General features: G+C 41.8%; 1 protein-coding gene across 2 annotated transcripts in view; it reads left to right on the top strand.

Moving 5' to 3' along the window:
* The window catches only part of RIN2 (Ras and Rab interactor 2), a 238,662-nt gene that overhangs the window by 48,006 nt on the left and 169,444 nt on the right, over window positions 1-21,212 (top strand). For both annotated transcript variants that reach the window (XM_026502950.4, XM_026502951.4), the window contains exon 2: window positions 10,117-10,239. The gene's annotated coding sequence lies outside the window, so the exon portion shown is untranslated. The remainder of the gene's footprint in view (window positions 1-10,116; window positions 10,240-21,212) is intronic.

The following is a 21,212-nucleotide window of genomic DNA, read 5'->3' on the forward strand; positions in this document are numbered from 1 at the left end:
ACCCCCTAAGAGATTGTGAAATGGGAAGTTGGGCACATCCAGCCTTGTCTTATTTTTTTTAAGATTTATTTATTTACTTGAGAGAGAGTGCACACACATGTAAGTAGGGGGAGGGGCAGCAGGAGAGAATCTCAAGCAGACTCCCCACTGAGCACAGAGCCCATTGTGGGGCTCAGATCCCACAACCCATGAGTTCATGACCTGGCTGAAACCAAGAGTCAGACACATAACTGATTGGACCACCCAGGTGCCCCCAGCCTTGTTTTAAATAAAAGTGAATGGAATAGAAAACATCAGAAAGAAAGAGCTAAGTACTGTTGTATAAAATGTTTGTTTCTGGGGCACCTGGGTGACTCAGTCAGTTAGGCATTTGATTCTTATTTCAGCCCGGGTCATGATCTCAGGGTCCTGGGATCGAACCTGCTTCAGCAGAGATTCTCTTTCTCCCTCTCCCTCTGCCCCTCCCACTTGTGGTGTCTCTCTCTTTCTCAAAGAAACAACTAAAATCTTTTAAAAAATGTTTGTTTCTGTTTTGAATGTATATGTATGGTATGGGTCATGATGTGAAATATATTTATTACTGTGGACAGAAGTCAAAAGAGTTTGAAAGCCATTAATTGCTAGATCGCTGGTTCTTCACCTTTGCTGCACACTGGAATCACCCAGTGGGCTTTGAAAAATAGGGCTGCATGGGTCCAACCCCCAGGGATTCTGCTGTCATTGATTGGGATGTGACCTAGGCATGAGGCATGCTTAAAACTTCTTAGATATGTAGGCAGGAAGAAGAGCCCTTGAAGAGCTGAGCCTTCTAGACAGGCTGTGCTAGGTAATTTCAATGCCTGCTTTTGGATTTGCATTTATTTAATTTGCCTTAGGACCAAATTGTCCTACAAATTGGAATTGTGGTAGGGTACAGGGAAGGAGCAAAGTGGGCTTAGGATATAGATAACGTCTGCCCCAAGTGAAGGACAAATGCAGTCTAGTGGGGTAAAAAATGAGAGCTTTGCAGTAGTTCAAATATTGAAATGTGGAGGGAGAGTGTCGAGAGTGGAGAAGAGACTGGGGTAATAGGAATTGTGTGAGCATTACACCTGCCATTCCACTGTGGGAGTGAATGGCCTGGAGTCAGCATGATATGGACCCTAGTGCCTGCTGTGGCCCCAGGTGGTCTGTTTATGGGTGCCTCTCACTACTGCAAGCCTCTCCACACACCAAATTTGCTGCATTGAAGGGTAATTCTTTTTCTTTTTTCTTTTATTTTCTTGTAATTTAATTTCTAAATTTTAATTTAATTTTAATTCCAGTATAGTTAACATACAGTGTTACATTAGTTTCAGGTGTACATTATAGTGATTCAACAGTTCTGTATATTACCTACTTTGTTGAGGGTTTCTATCATGCATGGATGTTGTCCTTTGTCAAATGCTTTTTCTGCATCTTTTGAAATGATCACATGGCTTTTATCCTTTCTCTTATTGATGTAGTATATCACATTGATTGATTTCCAAGTATTGAACCATCTGTGCAGCTGGGAATAAATCCCACTTGATTGCGACGAATGATTTCTTAATTTAGTGTTGGATCTGGTTTGCTAATATTTTATGAGAATTTTTGCATCCATGTTCATTAGGGATATTGGCCTGTAGTTCTCTTTTCTTAGCGGAGTCTTTATCTGGTTTTGGTTTCAGGGTAATGCTGGCCTCATAGAATGAATTTGGAAGTTTTCCTTCCTTTTCTATTTTTTGGAATAGTTTGAGAAGAATCACTATTAATTCTTCATTGTGTGTTTGGTAACATTCCCCTGTAAAGCCATCTGGACCTGGACTTTCATTTGTTGGGAGTTTCTTGATGACTGATTCAATATCATTGCTGGTAATCATTCTGTTAACATTTCTATTTTTCCTGATTCACTATTGGGAGGCTTTGTGTTTATAGGAATTTCTCCATTTCTTCCAGGTTGTCCAATTTGTTGGCATATGATTTTTCATAAAATTCTCTTATAATCCTTTGTGTTTCTGTGGTGCTGATTGTTCTTTCTCCTTTTTCATTTCTAATTTTATTTATTTAAGTGCTTCCTCTCTCACTCTCTCTCCCTCCCTCCTCTCTCTCTTTTTTACTCACCCTCCTCCCCTCCCTTTTTATGAATGGAGCTAAAAGTTCATCAGTTTTATTGATCTTTTTAAAGAACCAGCTTCTGGTTTCATTGATCTGTTTTATTGTTTTTATAGTTTCTGTTTCATGTATCTCTCTCTAATCTTTATTATGTCCTTCCTTCTGATGGTTTTGGGCTTTGTTTGTTCTTCTTTTTCAGAATCTTTTAGGTGTAAGTTTCACTTGTTTATTTGAGATTTTTCTTGCTTCTTAAGGAACTTCCCACTTAGAACAGTTTTTGCTGCATCCCAAAGATTTTGGACTATTGGTTTTCATTTTCATTTGTCTCCATGTATTTTTTAATTTCTTCTTTGATTTTTTGGTTGCCCCATTCATTGTTTAGTAGCATATTATTTAACCTCCATGTATTTATGCTCTTTCCAGCTTTTTTCTTGTGGTTGATTTCTAGTTTCATATACTTGTGTTCAGAAAAGATGCATGGTATGACTGATCTTTTTGAATTTGCTGAGACATATTGTGGCCTAATATGTAATCTATTCTGGAGAACTTGAAAAGAATGTATATTCTGCTGTTTTAGGATTGAATGTTCTGAATACATTTGTTAAATCTATCTGGTCCAATATGTGTTCAAATCCATTGTTTCTTTGTTGATTTTTCTGTTTGGATGATCTATCCATTGACGTAAGTGGGGTATTAACATTCCCTACTACTATTGATTGCATTATTATTAGTTACTTCATTTATGTTTGTTATTAATGGTTTTATGTATTTGAGTGCACCCATGTTGGGTGCATAAATATTTACAATTGTTTTATCTTCTTGTTGAATTGTTCCTTTTATGATTATATGTTTTCCTTCTTTGTCTCTTATTACAGTCTTTGCTTTAAAATCGTAAGGGAAATTCTTGGTTTATTCTCTTATGGTAGTTCTTCCCTCACAGAAGATGGAACTCTGTTATAGTCACATTACAAGGAGGGACTGAGTTTTAGCATAACAACATGATCTAATATATTAAATTAATATTGTTTATTTTGGCAATGAGTATTTATTTATTAATTTTTATAATAATATTCTTTTTAAGATTTTTTTATTTTATTTATTTAACAGAGATAGAGACAGCCAGCGAGAGAGGGAACACAAGCAGGGGGAGTGGGAGAGGAAGAAGCAGGCTCCTAGCGGAGGAGCCTGATGTGGGGCTTGATCCCATAACGCCGAGATCACGCCCTGAGCCGAAGGCAGATGCTTAACAACTGCGCCACCCAGGCGCCCCAATATAATAATATTTTTTTATTATATTATGTTAGTCCCCATACAGTACATCCCTATTTTTTGATGTAAAGTTCCACGATTCATTACTTGCATATAAAACCCAGTGCACCATGTGATACGTGCCCTCCTTAATACCCATCACCAGCCTATCCCATTCCTCCCCTCCCCCAAAGCCCTCAGATTGTTTCCCAGAGTCCATAGTCTCTCATGATTCATTCCCCCTTCTGTTTACCCCCCTTTCATCTTCCCTTTCTTCTCCTACCAATCTTCCTACTTCTTATGTTCCATAAATGAGTGAAACTATATGATAATTGTCTTTCTCTGTTTGACTTATTTTGCTTAGCATTATCTCCTCCAGTCCCGTCCATGTTGCAGCAAATGTTGAGAAATCGTTCTTTTTGATGGCTGAGTAATATTCCATTGTATATATGGACCACATCTTCTTACTCCAGTCATCTGTTGAAGGGCATCTCAGCTCCTTCCACAATTTAGCTATTGTGGACAATGCTGCTATGAACATTGGGGTGCATATGGCCCTTCACTACGTCTGTATTTTTGGGGTAAATACAGTTCAATGGCTGGATCATAGGGTAGCTCAGTTTTTAACTTTTTAAGGGACCTCCACACTGTTTTCCAGAGTGGCTGTGCCAACTTGCATTCCCACCAACAATGTAGGAGGGATCCCCTTTCTCCACATCCTCTCCAACAATTGTTGTTTCTTGCCTTGTCAATTTTTGCCATTCTAACTGGCGTAAGGTGGTATCTCAATGTGGTTTTGATTTTTATTTATCTGATGGCTAATGATTTTGAACATTTTTTCATGTGTCTCTTAGCCACTTGTATGTCAGCATTGGAAAAGTGTCTGTTCATATCTTCTGCCCATTTCATGATTTGTTTATTTGTTTCTTGTGTATTGAGTTTGAGAAGTTCTTTGTAGATCTTGGATACCAGGCTTTTATCTGTAGTGTCACTTGCAAATATCTTCTCCCATTCCATGGGCTGCCTCTTGGTTTTTTTGACTGTTTCCTTGGCTGTGCAGAAGCTTTTTATCTTGACGAAGTCCCACGAGTTCATTTTTTCTTTTGTTTCTCTTGCCTTTGGAGATGTGTCATGAAAAAAGTTGCTGTGGCTGATATCAAAGAGGTTACAGCCTATGTTCTCCTCTAGGATTTTGATGGATTCCTGTCTCACATCGAGGTCTTTCATCCATTTGGAGTTTATCTTTGTGTATGGTGTGAGAGAGTGGTCAAGTTTCGTTCTTTTGCATATAGCTGTCCAACTTTCCCAGCACCATTTATTGAAGAGACTGTCTTTTTTCCACTGGATGTTTTTTCCTGCTTTGTCAAAGATTAGTTGCCCAAACAACCGATGGTCCATTTCTGGATTCTCTATTTTGTTCCATTGGTCTATGTGTCTGTTTTTGTGCCAGTACCATGCTGTCTTTGTGATCACAGCTTTGTAGTACAGCTCGAAATCCGGCATTGTGATGCCCCCAGCTTTGTTTTTCCTTTTCAACAACTCCTTGGTGATTTGGGGCCTTTTCTGGTTGCACACAGATTTAAGGGCTGTTTGTTCCAGTTCTTTGAAAAAATGTCATTGGTATTTTGATCGAGATAGCACTGAAAGTGTAGATTGCTCTGGGTAGCATAGACATTTTAACTATGTTAATTCTTCTGATCCATGAGCATGGAATATTTTTCCATCTTTTCGTGTCTTCTTCAATGTCTTTCAAGAGTGATTTGTAGTTCCTAGAATATAGATCCTTTACGTCTCTGGTTAAGTTAATTCCAAGGTAACGTATGGTTTTTGGTGCTATTGTAAATGGGATGGATTCCCTAATTTCTCTTTCTTCAGTCTCATTGTTCATGTATAGAAATGCAACTGATTTCTGAGCATTGATTTTGTATCCTGCCACATTACTGAATTGCTCTATAACTTCTAGAAGTTTGGAGGTGGATTCTTTTGGGTTTTCCATATAGAGTATCATGTCAACTGCGAAGAGAGACATTTTGACTTCTTCTTTGCCGATTTGGATACCATTTATCCCTTTTTGTTGTCTGATTGCTGTTGCAAGGACTTCTAGTACTATGTTGAATAATAGTGGTGAGAGTGGGCATCCTTGTCGTGTTCCTGATCTTAAGGGAAAGGCTTCCAGCTTTTCCCCATTGTGAATGATATTTGCTGTAGGCTTTTCATAGATGGTTTTTATGAGATTGAGGAATGTACCCTCTATGCCTACACTCTGAAGGGTTTTAATCAGGAAAGGATGCTGTATTTTGTCAAATGCTTTTTCTGCATCTATTGAGAGAATCATATGATTTTTAAATTTTTCTTTCTGGATAAAATCTAAGACACTGATAGATTTGCGAATGTTGAACCACCCTTGCATCCCAGGGATGAATCCCACTTGGTCACGATGGATAATCCTTTTAATAGACTGTTGGATCCTATTAGCTAGGATCTTGTTGAGAATTTTGGCGTCCATATTCATCAGGGATATTGGTCTGTAATTCTCCTTTTTGATGGGGTCTTTGCCCGGTTTGGGGATCAAGGAAATATTGGCCTCTTAGAATGAGTTTGGTAGTTTTCCTTCTGTTTCTATTTTTTGAAACAGCTTCAGGAGAATAGGTATTATTTCTTCTTTGAATGTTTGGTAGAATTCCCTGGGGAATCCATCAGGTCCTGGAGTCTTGTTTTTCGGGAGGTTTTTGATAATTGCTTCAATCTCTTCAGAATTAATCGGCCTATTTAAAAAATCAATTTCTTCTTGTTTCAGTCTTGGTAGTTTATAGGTTTCCAGGAAGGCATCCATTTCTTCCAGGTTGTTTAATTTATTAGCATAAAGCTGTTGATAAAAGTTTCTAATGATCCTTCCTATTTCATTGGTGTTGGTTGTGACCTCTCCCTTTTCATTCATAATTTTATTAAGTTGGGTCCTTTCTCTATTCTTTTGAATAAGTCTGGCCAGTGGCTTATCAATCTCATTTAGTCTTTCAAAGAACCAGCTTCTAGTTCTGTTGATCTGCTCTACTGTGCTTCTGGTTTCTAATTCATTGATCTCTGCTCTAATCTTGCTTAACTGCTTTCTCGTGTGTGGATTAGGCCTGTTCCTCTGTTCCTGTTCCAGCTTCTTGAGGTGAGAATATAAAAACTGCATTTTAGATTTTTCTATTCTTTTGAGTGAGGCTTGGATGGCTATGTATTTTCCCCTTAGGACTGCCTTTGCAGTGTCCCATAGGTTTTGGACCATTGTGTTTTCATTCTCATTGGTCTCCATAAATTGTTTAAATTGATTTTTGATTTCCTGGTTTATTGACTCATTCTTGAGCAGGATGGTTCTTAGTTTCCAAGTGTTTGAGTTTCTTCCAAATTTTTCCTTGTGATTGAGTTCCAATTTCAATGCATTGTGGTCTAAGAATATGCAGGGAATAATTTCAGTCTTTTGGTATCTGTTGAGACCTGTTTTGTGACCCAACATATGGTCTATTCTGGAGAACGTTCCATGTGCATTCGAAAAGAATGAGTATTCTTTTGTTCTGGGGTGTAGTGTTCTATATATATCTACGAGGTTCTTCTGGTCTAGTACGGCATTCAAAGCTCTTGTTTCTTTGTTGATTTTCTGCTTAGGTGATCTGTCTATTGCTGATAGTGGAGTGTTGAGGTCCCCTACTATTAATGTATTTTTATCTATATGTCTCTTTATTCTGGTTAAGAGTTGGCTTGTGTATCTTGCTGCTCCCCTGTTGGGGGCATAGATATTTATAATTGTCATATCCACTTGTTGGATACATCCTTTAAGTATAATATAGTGTCCTTTTGTATCTTTAACTACAGTCTTTAGTTTAAAATCCAGTCCGTCTGATATGAGAATTGCTACCCCAGCTTTCTTTTGAGGTCCAATGGCATGAAAAATGGTTTTCCATCCCTTCACTTTTAGTCTCCATGTATCTTTAGGTTCAGAATGAGTCTCTTGTAGACAGCAAATGGATGGGTCATGTCTTTTTATCCAGTCAGCAACCCTGTGGCATTTATGGGAGCATTTAGGCCATTCACATTGAGAGTGATTATTGAGAGATATGATTTTAATGATGCCATGTTGCCTGTAAAGTCTTTGTTTCTATAGATTGTGGCTTTCTGTTCTGTATCCCTCTTGGGGCCTTTTTACTTTTATAGAACCCCCCTTAATATCTCCTGTAGGGCTGGTTTCGTGGTTACAAAATCAGTCAGTGTCTGGTGATTCTGGAAGGTCCTTATCTCTCTGTCAATTCTGAATGACAGCCTTGCTGGATGAAGGATCCTTGGCTGCATGTCTTTCTCTGAAAGAGCTTTAAAAATGCCCCCCCCCAGCCCTTTCTCTCATTCCAGGTCTGTGTAGACAGGTCTGATGTAATCCTGATATTTTTGCCTTTGTATGTGAGAAATTTCTTTGTCCTGTCTGCTTTCAATACTGTATCCTTGGATCTAATATTTGCAAATTGCACTATGACGTGACATGGCATAGGTTTGTTGTGGTTGAATTTGGGAGGGGTCCTCTCTGCCTCTTGGACATGAATGCTTGTTTCCTTTGCTAGATTAGGGAACTTTTTAACTACAATTTTTTTCAAATATCTCTTCTTGAACTCTCTCTTTCTCCACACCCTCGGGGATGCCGATGATTCTGACATTGGAACGTTTCATTGAGTCAGTAATCTCCGTAAACTACGTTCTTGAGATTGGAATTTTTTTAGGCAAGTTTCTGTTTCAGCTTTCCCTTCTACCATCCCATCCTCCAGTTCACTAGTTCATTCTTCTGCCTCATTTACCCTGGTCATCAGAGCATCTAGTTTTGACTGCATTTGATTCATAGCATTTTTAATTTCTGCCAGATTCACTCTCATTTCCGCCCTTAGGGATTCTATATTTTCGTTAATATTTTTTTCAAGTCTACACATCATCTTGACCATTGTTACTCTGAACTCCACTTCTTATGGTTTGGTTATATCCATATCCATCAGTTCTATGGAAGAGGCCACAGACTCATTATCTTTTCTTTGCTGGGGGGATTTCTCCTTCTTGTCATTCTGATGAGGAGAGGTTGCAGGGTTGCCCAGAGCCCGAATTATTGACCAAGACCCAGGCAGCGTGCTCTTGTTTTATAGGGACCTTAGGGATGTGGGCTTCTTGATTTTTCAGCCTGCCTTCTGTGGGAGGGGCCTGCCATGCTGATATTCAGGCAACCCTGTTTGGGTAGAGTTGCCCCATCCCCTGCGAGGGGGGTGGTGGGGATGGGCACAAAGTGAACCGGTATTTCCGGGCTTTTGTTCTCTGGCAGCTTTCCCTGGCAGTTTTCTGTGGCTCTTCTGAGAGTCAGAGTAGCAGTGGCCGAATCTCAGCCTCTGTCTCAGAACAGAGAGATCGCAGTCCGCTCTGCACTGAGCTCTCTTGGCCTCTTTAACTCTGTTTCTGTTGGTGCTGCTAAAAACCCTGCAGTGTTCCGGGTTGTGTACCCTGCAGCCAGCGTCTCAGCCCTCACTTCCAGGGCCCGCACGTCTCTGTCCTTTGTGCTTCTAACACCGCCAGCCGCCAGCCACCCCCGCGCGTGCTCCCGAGCTCCCTGTTTCAGTATGGTTCGGGGGTGCTCCGGAACGCCTGTTTTCAGTCTGGTTGCACGTGTGTTCCCAGGCTCACGGTCTCAGTCTGCTCTCTTGCAGGTGCCGGTCCGTGAGTCCGCCCGCTCCCCAGTGCAGGTGGCTACTGCTTCCCGGCACCCGAGCATGGAGGCTCCTTCCCCCTTCCGTTTATCTTCCGATATCTGTGCTCAGATTAACAGGTCCCTGCTTCGTACCACAATACTCAGCGCTGGAGATCTTCATTTGTAGAGATCTAGATGTATCTTCCTACATCTCAGGCTGATTCCATGGGTATTCAGGATGGTCTGGTAGATATCCAGCCCAACTCAGGGGACCAGCTGAAAAAGGGGACGCCTGTTCCTCCGCCATCTTAACTCCTAAATTAATATTGTTGCTTCTAATAGTATTGGTTTACATTCTTTGCTGGGTGTGACTGTGTGGCTTACCCTGAATTTAGTGGGCCAGTAAATTAACTCCCAACTTCTTGTGTATCTGTTAGCAAAGATTTCTAGAAGACATTGTGAAGTGATGTGAATGGGCCTTAAAGCTTACTTCGACCCTTTATCAGTAATCTTATCTATGTGTAAAATAGGAGTCCGAGGAAAACCTGAATTAAAAAAGAGAGTTGGGGGGGGCACCTGGGTTGCTCAGTTGGTTGAGTGTCTAACTCTTGATTTCAGCTCAGGTCATGATCTCGGGATAATTCACAATTTCTTATTCAGTTGGTCCCATTTCGAAGTCCTAGACTGGAAGATTGCACAACTCTTTAAATTTGTAGAAGCTGACATGTTGCAAGGGGATAATGGAAAACAAATTGACACTTAATTGATAGAGAAGGGAGTTTGGTTCCTAATTAGCTTTTTTAAGTGAAAGAGTATTTCAGAGTTTTAGAAATCTGAGCATTGGCATAGGGATTTAGAGAACGTTCTGGTAAAGAAAGCCCGTCTTTAGTTACCTGGCCCAGAGGTGAGAATGAGGGCCAGACAAGGAAGGGAAGGCCACTGGCCGCACTCACAGCTATCACTGCATCCTTCCAGAGCCTGGTGAGGCAAGTCTGCTATGTGGTTGTTCACAGTATCTTTAAAATGCTTCCAAAACCCTAAATGGCTAATTCTGTGTGTTGTAGATGGAGACAAGAGATCCGGACTTCTGAACTTCCACTGGAAAAGATAAAATGTGCAAGCCCTTCAGGACACTGGGGAGGCTGCGGCTGAACTGAAGAGGGAGACGGGGACATGCCAGTGTGAAGGTATGTAACATTGAGATGATAAAACCCAGTGTGTGGCAATGATTTCCAGGTTCTACCGTGCCGTCAGAGAGATTGTGTGCTCTAGCTCGGTTATGTTGGTGCGGGTGTGACTTCTCTGATGGGCAGCTTCGTACCCATTTCCAGGTGTCTGAGCGAGTCAGTGTAAGATGCATTGGCTGCAGGGCCAAACCAACACCAAGGCGGTTGAGGAGAACGTAAACTATAGCTCCCATTTATGGAGCATAGACTACGTGTCAGGTGAGGCTCTAAGCACTTTAATGGATTAATTCATTTAATGCCCACAACACCACCATGAAGCAGGCACTGCTGTTGTCCCCATCGTAGAAATGGGGCCACCAGGGAGCACAAAGAAGCTGGTTGCTCACCAAGAGGGCATTGCGATGGTGTGACCCCATCCCAACATAAAAACCTTACTCTGTCTGCCCTCTCTTGTACATTTCTTCCCAACCCCACTTTTCTCTTTCTCTCTCTCTCTCTCTCTTTTTTTTTTTTTCCTGTAGCATCATAGGTCTCCATATAACAGGGAATTAGCATCAAAGGAATGTCAGTAGACATCACTGGCAGATCTAATTTTCCAAAAATGGCCACAACACTATTGATTAGAACCTAGACATGCTCCCTCAGGCAGGGAAGTCTACTTTTCCTCTCCTGGAGTCTGGGTAGAACTCAGTGACAGAGAGAAGGTGGCAGAAGGGACACAGAGTGGCTTCAAATCCAGATCATCAAAGACAACATGGTTTGTACCTGCCTCTCTCATTCTTTAGGCACACTTGTCTTTGAGACCAGCCACCATTGGCCCAGAAAGGCCATGTGTAGGGGTTCCAGCCACCAGCCCCACATAAGGCCATACTGACATGTGATTGAGACTTTGGGTGGCTCCAGCTCCCCGCCTTGGAGCTGCCCCCAGATGTTGACCAGAGCAGAGACAAGCTGTCCCTGATGAACTATTCCTGTTCAGCCCTGCCCCCACAGCAGATTCATGAGCAGCACTAACATTGTCATTGTTTCGAGGTGTCTCATTTATACCTTCTGCAACACCATGTAAGGTAGAGGACAATACACTCATTTACAAGTAAGGAAATGGGGGCCCATTGAGATGATGTGACTCACTCAGGGCCACACCATGAGCTGGGATTTGAGTCCAGGTCTGGTCTACCAGAGCTTATGAGATCTACCACTGCCCAGCTGTCCGCTCCTTCTGGATCAAGAGCTGGGGCCATTGCTGCCACTTAGACACCACTGCTCTCAGAGAAAGCCAACCCATTTGGCATAAGAGGAGAAGATAGTAAAACAGGAGATTTAGCTTTACATAGTCTTTTGTGACTCTGTTTCCTGAATTCAAACCCCAGATAAACGCTGCCAGTCCTGGCTGAGACAGTTCTCTTAGGAAGCCAACTACCGTCCCCCCATGAGCTTAGATTCCGTGGGATCTGCTCATGTCACGTGAGATACTTTTCCATATCATGTGAAGTAATAGTCATTTGTGTGACCAGATACTTCTATGTTATCAACATGGTTAATTTCTTGTTTGATTTCAGGCTCCCTGAGGCCAGGGATGAGACTGTCTCCTGTCTCCTCACCTCATGTCTTCTAGCACAGATTCTGACTCCCCGTAGACAATGCATAAAGGCAGGAGACATAAATACCAGAGGGCATCAACTGAGAATTTTCTCGACAATGATGCCAGTAGGGTAAGGAAGTGCAAAATTCCAGATATAAATACCGACGTCTTATCTTGCTGCTAAAGATTTGTCTTTTGAGGTCAGGGGTTTCTTTTTCACTTCCTCTGTCTTTCCTGTTAGATAAAACATCTTCATGTTTGACTTCTATAAAAAAACAACTTCAATGAAATGCAACGGTCAATTAACAATAGCAGGAACTGGCAGGGCTCTGAGACACTCTATTTCACTGCGTCGTTATCCAAGTGAAATATATTTTCAGACGTGCGACATGGGAAATTTGATTTTGGTGCGAATGTTGAAATATGACATGTAGCTTCTGCATTCATTCTGGGCAGCCTTTACTCATAGGATGGTGGCACTTGTGTCTTTCATCTTGTATTTAGTTATGTGCATGTCATTGCAGCTGCTCGAGAACTGTGAATAACTCCTATCTCTACCTTGTCCAGAATGTCCACTATTTTACCCTATGCTTAGCGGGTGTAGGGCTCCAATAATAATGGAGGCAGCAGCAGGACCAGAATATGAGGATTGTTTTTTTTTTTATTATTATTATGAAGGATAAATAAATGCATGCAAAATATGAGGCAAATTTAAGTCTTTAATCATGTTTTTTATGGCCCAATCCATCAGTTAGCTTTTGCTGCCTTAAAAAAAAAAAAACCCAAAACGTAGTAGCTTAAAATAATGGTCATTTATTTAGTTCAGGATTCTACAGGTTGATGGTTTGGGCTGGACTCCGCTGGTCTGGCCTGCTCAGCTGGGCTGACACATGCATCTTCAATCAGCTGCCAGGTGATGGCGGCCACACCTGGGATGGCTCACCTCTTTTCTACATGTCTCTCCTCGCCCTGCAGGTTAGGGCTCCAAGAGAGTGAGCACACATGGCTTCTTGAGGATAGGGCTTGAAATGACACAGGGTCACATCTGCCAGATTCTATTGGCCAAAGCAGGTTACAGGCCAATCCAGATTCAAGAGAAGAAAAATCGTCTACAGCCTTTGATGGGAGGAACTGCAAAGCCGCCTTGCAAAGGGCAGGCATATAGGGAGGATACAGAACTGCGGTCATCTTTGCAACCCACAACACCACGTGAAAGGCCATTATTGTACTCAGGGAATTAACAACATTACGACAGAGAATGAAAGGAAACCACGTGCATGGCCAATAATTTACGAGAAAAATGGCACTGGGCTGGAGAGTGGACAGCAGGAAGACGCTGAGATGGATACAGAATAGAAGAGACACCGGCCATTTTCTCCTTTCCCCACTCGCCTAACTCTAAAAAGGGGATTGAGAGGGAGGGGTGTGGCAGAGCGCAGGGGGCATAGTTGGTAGGAAGACTCTTTTCTTTTACTCTTCCCTTTCCTCCCATTGTCAATGGGGAGGAGCGGTGGCAGGTGATGAAAGTGTGGCTCTCTCATGTCTCACTCGGGGGGAACCAGCAGAGAGGGAGGGGAAGGGTCAAATGGTCTGTCTCTCAAATCACTTTGTTCCCATGAGATTTCAGGAGGGCTTTACCTTATGAACACTTGGCCTTGTGAAACTACCACCATGTTCATAGTCACATTTCATCGTCACAACAGCCCTATAAGGGCAGGATCATTATTATCCTCACTTAGCATATGGGGAAACTGAGTGCTAAGAGGTCAAGTAACTTGCCCTTGATTGCAGTTGGGCATTGGCAAAGATTGGGTTCAAGGCCCAGCTGTGTGATGGCTTCCGTGGTGCACTTGGCTGAACCCCACCATGCTGATGTGGCCTGCGGGTTTGACAGAAATGGCAGCCCTTGTGCAGGTGTGATCAAAGCACATGGGATTTACTCCCTCCCCTTCCTCTGGCCTCCGTTTGGATCCTGGACTGAGGAGCATGCTATGGAAGGGTAGGGCTGGTGGGATGACCTCACCAGCGGAGAATTTGGCAAGCGGCAAGTAAGCAGCTACCTTTGGGAAGACTCCCCAACTTCCCCTGGGTAAGCAGGGATGGGTCATTTTCAATCCCACCTGGGTGATCCATTTCCTTCTCCTCCTGGCTGAGCCCTGAGGCCCCAGTGGCTGGGTTTGAGCGCCCTATTTCACGGTACCCAGAGGGTGCTCTGGTAGGGTCTAGAGCAAGCGTAAGCCTCTGCTCACCAGACCAAAATCCTCAGGCCACTATAAGGGGCCCATCTGAAACAGCTCTGCTGGAAATACCTCCCGTGCCTTAGCCTTGCACATGGAGAAGCACAGCCTGACTGGTGTCTTTCGCTGGACTCCTCTCTGATGTTCTCTGGTTCTCAGGCTTCTCTTCTTTCCATGCGACTGAATCTCACTTATTTTTTTTTTTATTTTAATGTTTTTTTATTATATTATGTTAGTCACCATACAGTACATCCCCGGTTTCCGATGTAAAGTTCGATGATTCATTAGTTGCGTATAACACCCAGTGCACCATGCAATACGTGCCCTCCTTACTACCCATCACCAGTCTATTAAATGTAGTGGGAATGCTTGTTTTTCCTGTTGCGCTCCCTGCTTACTGTTTAATTAAAGGCTAGTGCTGCCATCCGCTGGCTGAGAATTTTAAAGTAATTTCCTGAAGAATTTCTCTCTTTACTCATTCTTCTTTTTCCCTCCATATTTTCTTCAATTCTACTGGTTCTTTCCAACATGCAGATGCAGCTTAGAAGCCTGATAGTAATAAGAATAAGTGAGTCTTGTTGGAAATAGGAGCATTGCTTTAAGGCTTGCGATGAGTCAGGTCCTGTTCTAGGTACGTTACCCGTTCTTTCCTCACACAGCCCTAAGAGGTAGCGAGGCCCCGTCTTTGTCCCCATTTTACCGATGACAAAATGGAGAGCGGTGAAGTCATCTGCGTGTCGTGGTGTCTGGCACATTCGAGTGCTCCATGAATGTTAGTTTTTATTTGTAAAAATGAGCCATACCTTGGCTTGGGTCAAGAATTTGTGTGCAGTGACACTCGGACACACAGTGAAGGAGAGGGTGGGATTGGGAAAGCAGGGGGCCATCAGGATGTGACCATGAGCCGGTGACAGTGGGTAGCTGGGGCTCAACCCCATTGGGGATCTGTGACAGATGGTGTAGGATACATCTTGGAATTATCCCACCAAGGGACACGGAAGCTGGGGTATTCTTGGAGAAATCATGGGGATCTTTTTAAAGCAATTATGGACTTCATCATTGTAATCCTGTATGTTGCCACCCATTTGTCCAGGGAAGGAGGCAGGGAAAAGCTATTGTGCATTATTCCCCTGGCTTCCCGTACTTCCCTTTTGTTCTCTGCCTAGGCTGTCACTGCACAGCATACCACCCCCAAACTCAGTGTAAAATTAACAATGAGCATTTATTTAGCTCATGCAACTAAAGGTTGGCTGGGGTTTGGTTGATCTGGGTTGAGCTCAGCTGGGTGGCTCTGCTTCCAGCATAGGTCCAGCTAGGCTTGGCTTCCCTTGGTTGAGGTATGGGCTCGGGCCAGCTCCACCTGAGTGCATTCTGAGTCAGGCCTGTGGGCAGCTGCTGCCTGAAGAAGGTTCCTCTCACGACTGCGACAGAGGCACCGGGGTGCAAGTGCAAACCCAAGAGGCCTTCTGCGTTATCTTATTGAGTAAAGGAAGTCACGTGGCCAAACCCAAGTTAAGAGGCAGAGAGGTATATTCTGCCTTCACTGGGGAAGTTTCTGCTACTGGCCTTGGCTTAGAATCAACAAGGCACTCTACTGTGCCTCCTTTGCCTGCTGCTAAACTGTGCAAATACAACATGAAATGTAGAAGCTTTACCAATGCCAGTCTTCGTTATCACTTTGGGCAAAATCCCAAATGTTTAATGATATTCTAATTTGTTATAAATGGGAGATGAAATGGTCATTAAAAGCTGCACACCCTCAGGTTCCGGAAACCTCTTTGCTGTCTCAGACCTCAGCTGGGGATTGTTGCCTTATCTTGTACCATGACTTCTCATCATGGACTCACAAAGTGTCTAGAGTTGTTGAGCTCTTCCGTCCCAGTTACAACTGGTTACCACCTGGGAAGCTGCCTCAAGTGGTGAGACTTGGCATCTGCCCCTACCAGTTGCTCAAGCTCAGAGTGAAATAAGAGCAGCAAGTGGAATGAATAAATTGTCAGTTACACTGATGTGTGTATTTTCCTACATTTTAAGAGAAGGCTGGAATCCTGTAAAAATCTCGTTTCTCTGCTTTTCTCAGTACCTTGGCTCTCTCATCTGGCATGACTACAATTTGGCTGGAAGGAGAAGAGGCAGAGCTTTTATGTTGGTTGGAATTTGCAGCCATAAATTTACAGGACTTTTTCCAAGTTAGCATGGAAAAGACTTGCGTTTTATGCTTTTTGTGAGTTATAAGTCATAAAGCATATGTTCAGGGTGGCTTGACTGTAGTGTTCTTGGCCCTGTAAAGAAGGTCTGTGGAAAAAAACCTAAGCCTTGAACGATTAAACGTCTTTGCAAACACTCGTAAGTTATTTATATTGTGTCCACATATTGGCTGAGCAAGCAAGCAAGTGAACACAGACCTTGATGCTAATGTCTTAACCATGGCACCTTACTTTGTCCCGTTAGAGCATTCTAATAAACACATTAATGAAATCATATGCCCCATTAATACTAAATCAAAATGCCTGTGAGCTTAGTGGTTTGTGTCTGTCTTTATAAACGCGCAAGGCTGAAGCATAAAGTACCAGATGTGTGAGCCAATAACTAAGTGTCACTTCTTGGTGGGAAGGATGGTGGGGGGAGTGGATAAATGAGACAGGGAAGGGAAAGCAGTTGTGTTAATGGGCAGATTACCACTGTGGGCAAGGGGGGCTCTGGGAGATGATTCGACCTCAACTCAGAGTTGCTTCACCAAGGAGTGAGGTCGCTGGGGTATTTTATCTGCTGATTCCCATCTATCATTGGTGAGGGCCATTTCAAGGGGCAGTAATTCCCTGGTCTTCTAGTCCACCCATGGGTGAGTCAAGTATGGTGCTGTCAGAGTCTTCAGAAAGAGTGCCACTGGTACTTGCTGTGGAAAGTCTAGACTTGTTAAGAGGATGGTAAGTGCTGAGGGGACGTGGATGAGACACCATTAGCATCTGCTACAGGGCACTCCAGAGATTTTCGGGAATGGAAGGAGGGAATTTGTAGCTTTTGCAACGGAGCCCAGCAAAAGCTAAATACCTTGAAGACTTTTGGACTGAATGGGGAAAGGTGAGTGTTCTTTTGCATGGCTATTTAATTTATCTACATTTTGGCACAGCCATACAATGAAATCTTATACGACCACAAACAAAAGAGGGAGAGCTAATGAGCTGATATGAAACTCTATTCAAGTTATAGTTTTGAGTAGGAAAAAAGCACAGTGCAGAACAATATGTAGAATATGCTGGACTTTTTTTTTTTAATGCAGACACTTTTATTAGTTTATAATTTACATGTCCTAAAATTCACCCATTTTAAGAATACCAGTATGAATGTTTGGGTAAATATATGGTTTTCTAGAAATTTCATGTAAATGGAATCATACAATATGTAGACTTTTGTGTCTAACTTTCACTCAGCATAATGTTATTAAAATTATTCACATCATAGTTATGTCAACAGTTTGTTCCCTTTTTGCTGTACAGTAGTATTTCATTGTACGGATATATCACTTTTTGTTTATCCATCCTACAGTTGATAGAAATTTGGTTTGTTTTTAGTTTCATTATTCTGAATCATGCTGCTTACAAACATCTCCACCTGCAGTCTTTATGTGGACATATATTTTAATTTCTCTTGGGTAGGTACTTAACCAGCAAAATTTCTGGGACATATGGTAAGTATATGTTTAGTTTTTTAAGGAACACCACACTATTTTCAAGAGACTGTACCATTTTTTCATTCCCACCAACACTGAATGAAGGGTCCAGTTTCTTCATATCCTCACCAACAATTGGTACCGTCAATCTTTCTGATGTTAATCATTCTCATAGAAGTGTAGTGACATCTTATTTCCCATTTAGTATTTCCTAACGATTAATGGTGTCCAGCATCTTTTCATGTGCTTATTTGCCATTCACTAATTTTCTTTGGGGAAATGTCTGTTCAAATCTTTTCTCGTTTTTGTTTCTTTTCTTACTGATTAAAAAGGGTTTGGACTGTTGTAATTTTTCTGTAAGGTCAACATTATTTCCAAATAGGAAGTTAAAAAAGGAAAACCCTAGCCCCTATCAGTGTCCCCACACCCCATCAGAATGGTATGCTCAGGAATTGTTTCCTGGTGTTTCATCCTCAGTAAAAGAATTAAAGGGAAGGGAGAGATCAGATTTTCAGTCTTCTGCCAAAAAGAGTCATTGTCCGGTAAAGACACAATGGATCTTTATTAAATCAAGACATACTTCTTTGACAACCTTTTTTCTGTAAATGGGAAATTGGTGATTTAAAAATGTCCAGATGTTAGATAAAGGAAAAACATGAAAAGACTTATTCTTATCTTTCTTTCTTCAGTCCCTACAGAAGTTACCCAGCTTCCTCAGCCTACCCCCGCCCCCACCCCGTGTATGGGTAAGAGGCACTTGCTATGTGTCTGCCTGCCAGTGTAGAGCCAGACCCGGGGAGCGGAGGAGCGACCAGAGCTGGTCCGCGCATGGGCACGGGCGCTTGTGTGTTCCCCAGCAGTGCTCCCCTCACACCCTCTCCGCACTGACGGAGATTGCGCATAGCCGGTGCCACTATGGAGTTGCCTTTCTTTCACTTCCCACCAAATGCGCGACTTCTACAATTTCTCCCATAATGAACGTGAACCAGATATAGCCCGTAAATTTATTGAGTTCAAGCAGAAATTAATGGGCCAGTTACCTAATAGCAGGTGGAGTAAAGAACAATGAGATGGAACAGAAAAATGTTCCAGTCCACCTGCCATCTCCTTGACTTTCAGCAGGTTAGCTTGTACTTACTGGCTTTTAATTTTTCAAATATTTAGTGAGTTCCAACTATTCATTCTTTCATTCATTCATTGAAGCTTTAGGAAACCCTACTATGCATCAGACACTTTGTGAGGCCAGAACCAGCTGACAAAGGGCTTCCCCAGGAGATTCCCACCCTAGTGGGAGAATTAGACAATAGATAAGCAAGCAAGTAAATACACAACACATGTCAGGTTATAATAAACATTAAAAAATGAAATGAAATGCAATAAGGAGGTAGAGACAGATGGGTTCATAAAAATTCTGAAAGGATGTACTACAAGGGATTAATAGAGCTAATCGTTTAAATTTATTTATTTGTTTTAGAATTTATTTTCAAATTCTCCTATAGCAAACTTGTATTGCTTTTGTAATAAAAAGGTTATTCTAAATTTACAGAAAAACATTAGATTTGAATGTCTACATGGTTAATCAGATCACTTGTTTCCTCGTTTTATGACCAAAAATATTGAAAAAAGACAACTGGAAAATAACACATAGTCTTTATTATCTGGGGGTGTGATTTCTGCATGTTAGGAATTTTGATATTTGGAAATACAAGATAAATAAATTACAGAAAACCAGACATGTTTATAAAATGCCTTCCTGAGGGGTAATTGGAAATGATGAATGATCCCTTCAAGTTTTGGTAAATTGTAAATTTTGCCAAGTCAGTCAAAATAGAAAATGGTAGCGTTAATGAAAGATGTGGGAACCAAAACATCTGAGCTCAAAATGCTGTTTCTGAGATTGTTTTTTGTTTTTAGTGGCAAGTGGGAGTGTAAAAGTGTGTCTAGGAGTTCAGACAATAAAGCATAAAGTGGCGATTTCAGCCACTTAGTTAGCTTGGCCCAAGAAAACTCCCAAAGTTGGAAAATTCAGACAATTATAAAGCATTCAAAGGCTTGACCCAGATTGTTTGCTGGAGGCCCAGCTCCCTGGAACAGATGCCTGTGGGTATGAGATGTGGGGGTGATCACACTGCTGGCTCCTCCTTCCTTCCCTTCCACCCTTCCCTCACCTCAGGGCTCCATAGGCCTGACTCTACCTTTTCACTGATTGGTGCCACTTCCCAGAGGGGTGACATTTTGTTTCGTAACATACCACTTAGATCATAACAACCGCTAGTGATAATGAAGCGGGAGAGCGAGGTTCTTGTCTCACGCAGTCGAAGAATGAATCTCGCAAAGGAAGAGTGAGTAAAGCTATAGAGTTTTATTAAGCAAGGATACAGGAAAAGCTCTTAGGAGTGAGAAGGGTCCCAGTAGGGTTGCCACTGAGGGCTTTTAGCATTGGTCTTTTATAGAAAGCTAACCAGGGAACGTAAATCTTTTTGGCTTCTCTACTGGCACTATTGATTAAGGATGAGTGACAACATTTTTAATGGTTTACTTCTTTTTAGGGTCTGGTTATTTTTTGTTGGTCACAGGTGATTATCATAAAAAAAGACTCCTCCTCCCCCCCCAGACACCTAGGGTAGGGTGGTTTGGTGTGTTCCCTTATCTCTGGTTCCCTTACACCTCCGCATTTTTTGGGATTTCTGTGAGCCTGATCACATAGCTTCCTCTCTCTCTCCCTACCTAGCCCCTCCTGTCCCTTACTCAATAACGGTGTGGTCACACAACCCCCTACCCAGACACCCACCCAAAACCTTCCTGCTCCACACTGTCAAGTCGTTCAATTTCTGGTCCATGTCGATTTAAAAATCCATTTGGTTGGAATAAACCAAATCCTATCCAAATATGAACTTATGTTTTGTAAACGGGTCATGTTTTCTTGTAACTAACCAATTCACATTCATATTTATCTACTTAAGCAAAGAAACTCAAAATTTGTGCCCGCATGAATTATTCATTGGCTTGTACTTTAAGCTCTATGGCTCTACTCATTGTTGCCATTAATTTCCATTGTTTCAAAGTGATTGATCCCAATATCTTAGAGGCTTGGTTTTTTGTTTGTTTGTTTTTTACTTGCTTATTGATTTGATTCTTGGGGAGCACAACTTCCACACCCTTATTTGCATTCCTAGGGAACTCATTACTGAAAAGTTAAATGATGCTACTCCTGAGAATGCTTATCATAATGAGGCAGGAATTTTATCTACAAAGATAAAGTATACTTTAAGCAAAAGTTAACATCTTAAAGTTTGTTAGTATTCAACAAAAATTAAGGAAGGTGTCTAAACGACCATTTAAGATTGAATGAAAAACAATATATTGGCTCCTTTTTTCTTACAAATATCAAGTTCTCTAAGAATAATTCATTTCTTCAATAAAATACTTCAATAAAATGTAGATTTATTAGGCTTTGTTTTGAAAATCTGCCCATTTTTTCCTT

Source organism: Ursus arctos, unplaced genomic scaffold (genome assembly GCF_023065955.2).
Source record: "Ursus arctos isolate Adak ecotype North America unplaced genomic scaffold, UrsArc2.0 scaffold_16, whole genome shotgun sequence".
Classification (NCBI taxonomy): Eukaryota; Metazoa; Chordata; class Mammalia; order Carnivora; family Ursidae; genus Ursus; species Ursus arctos.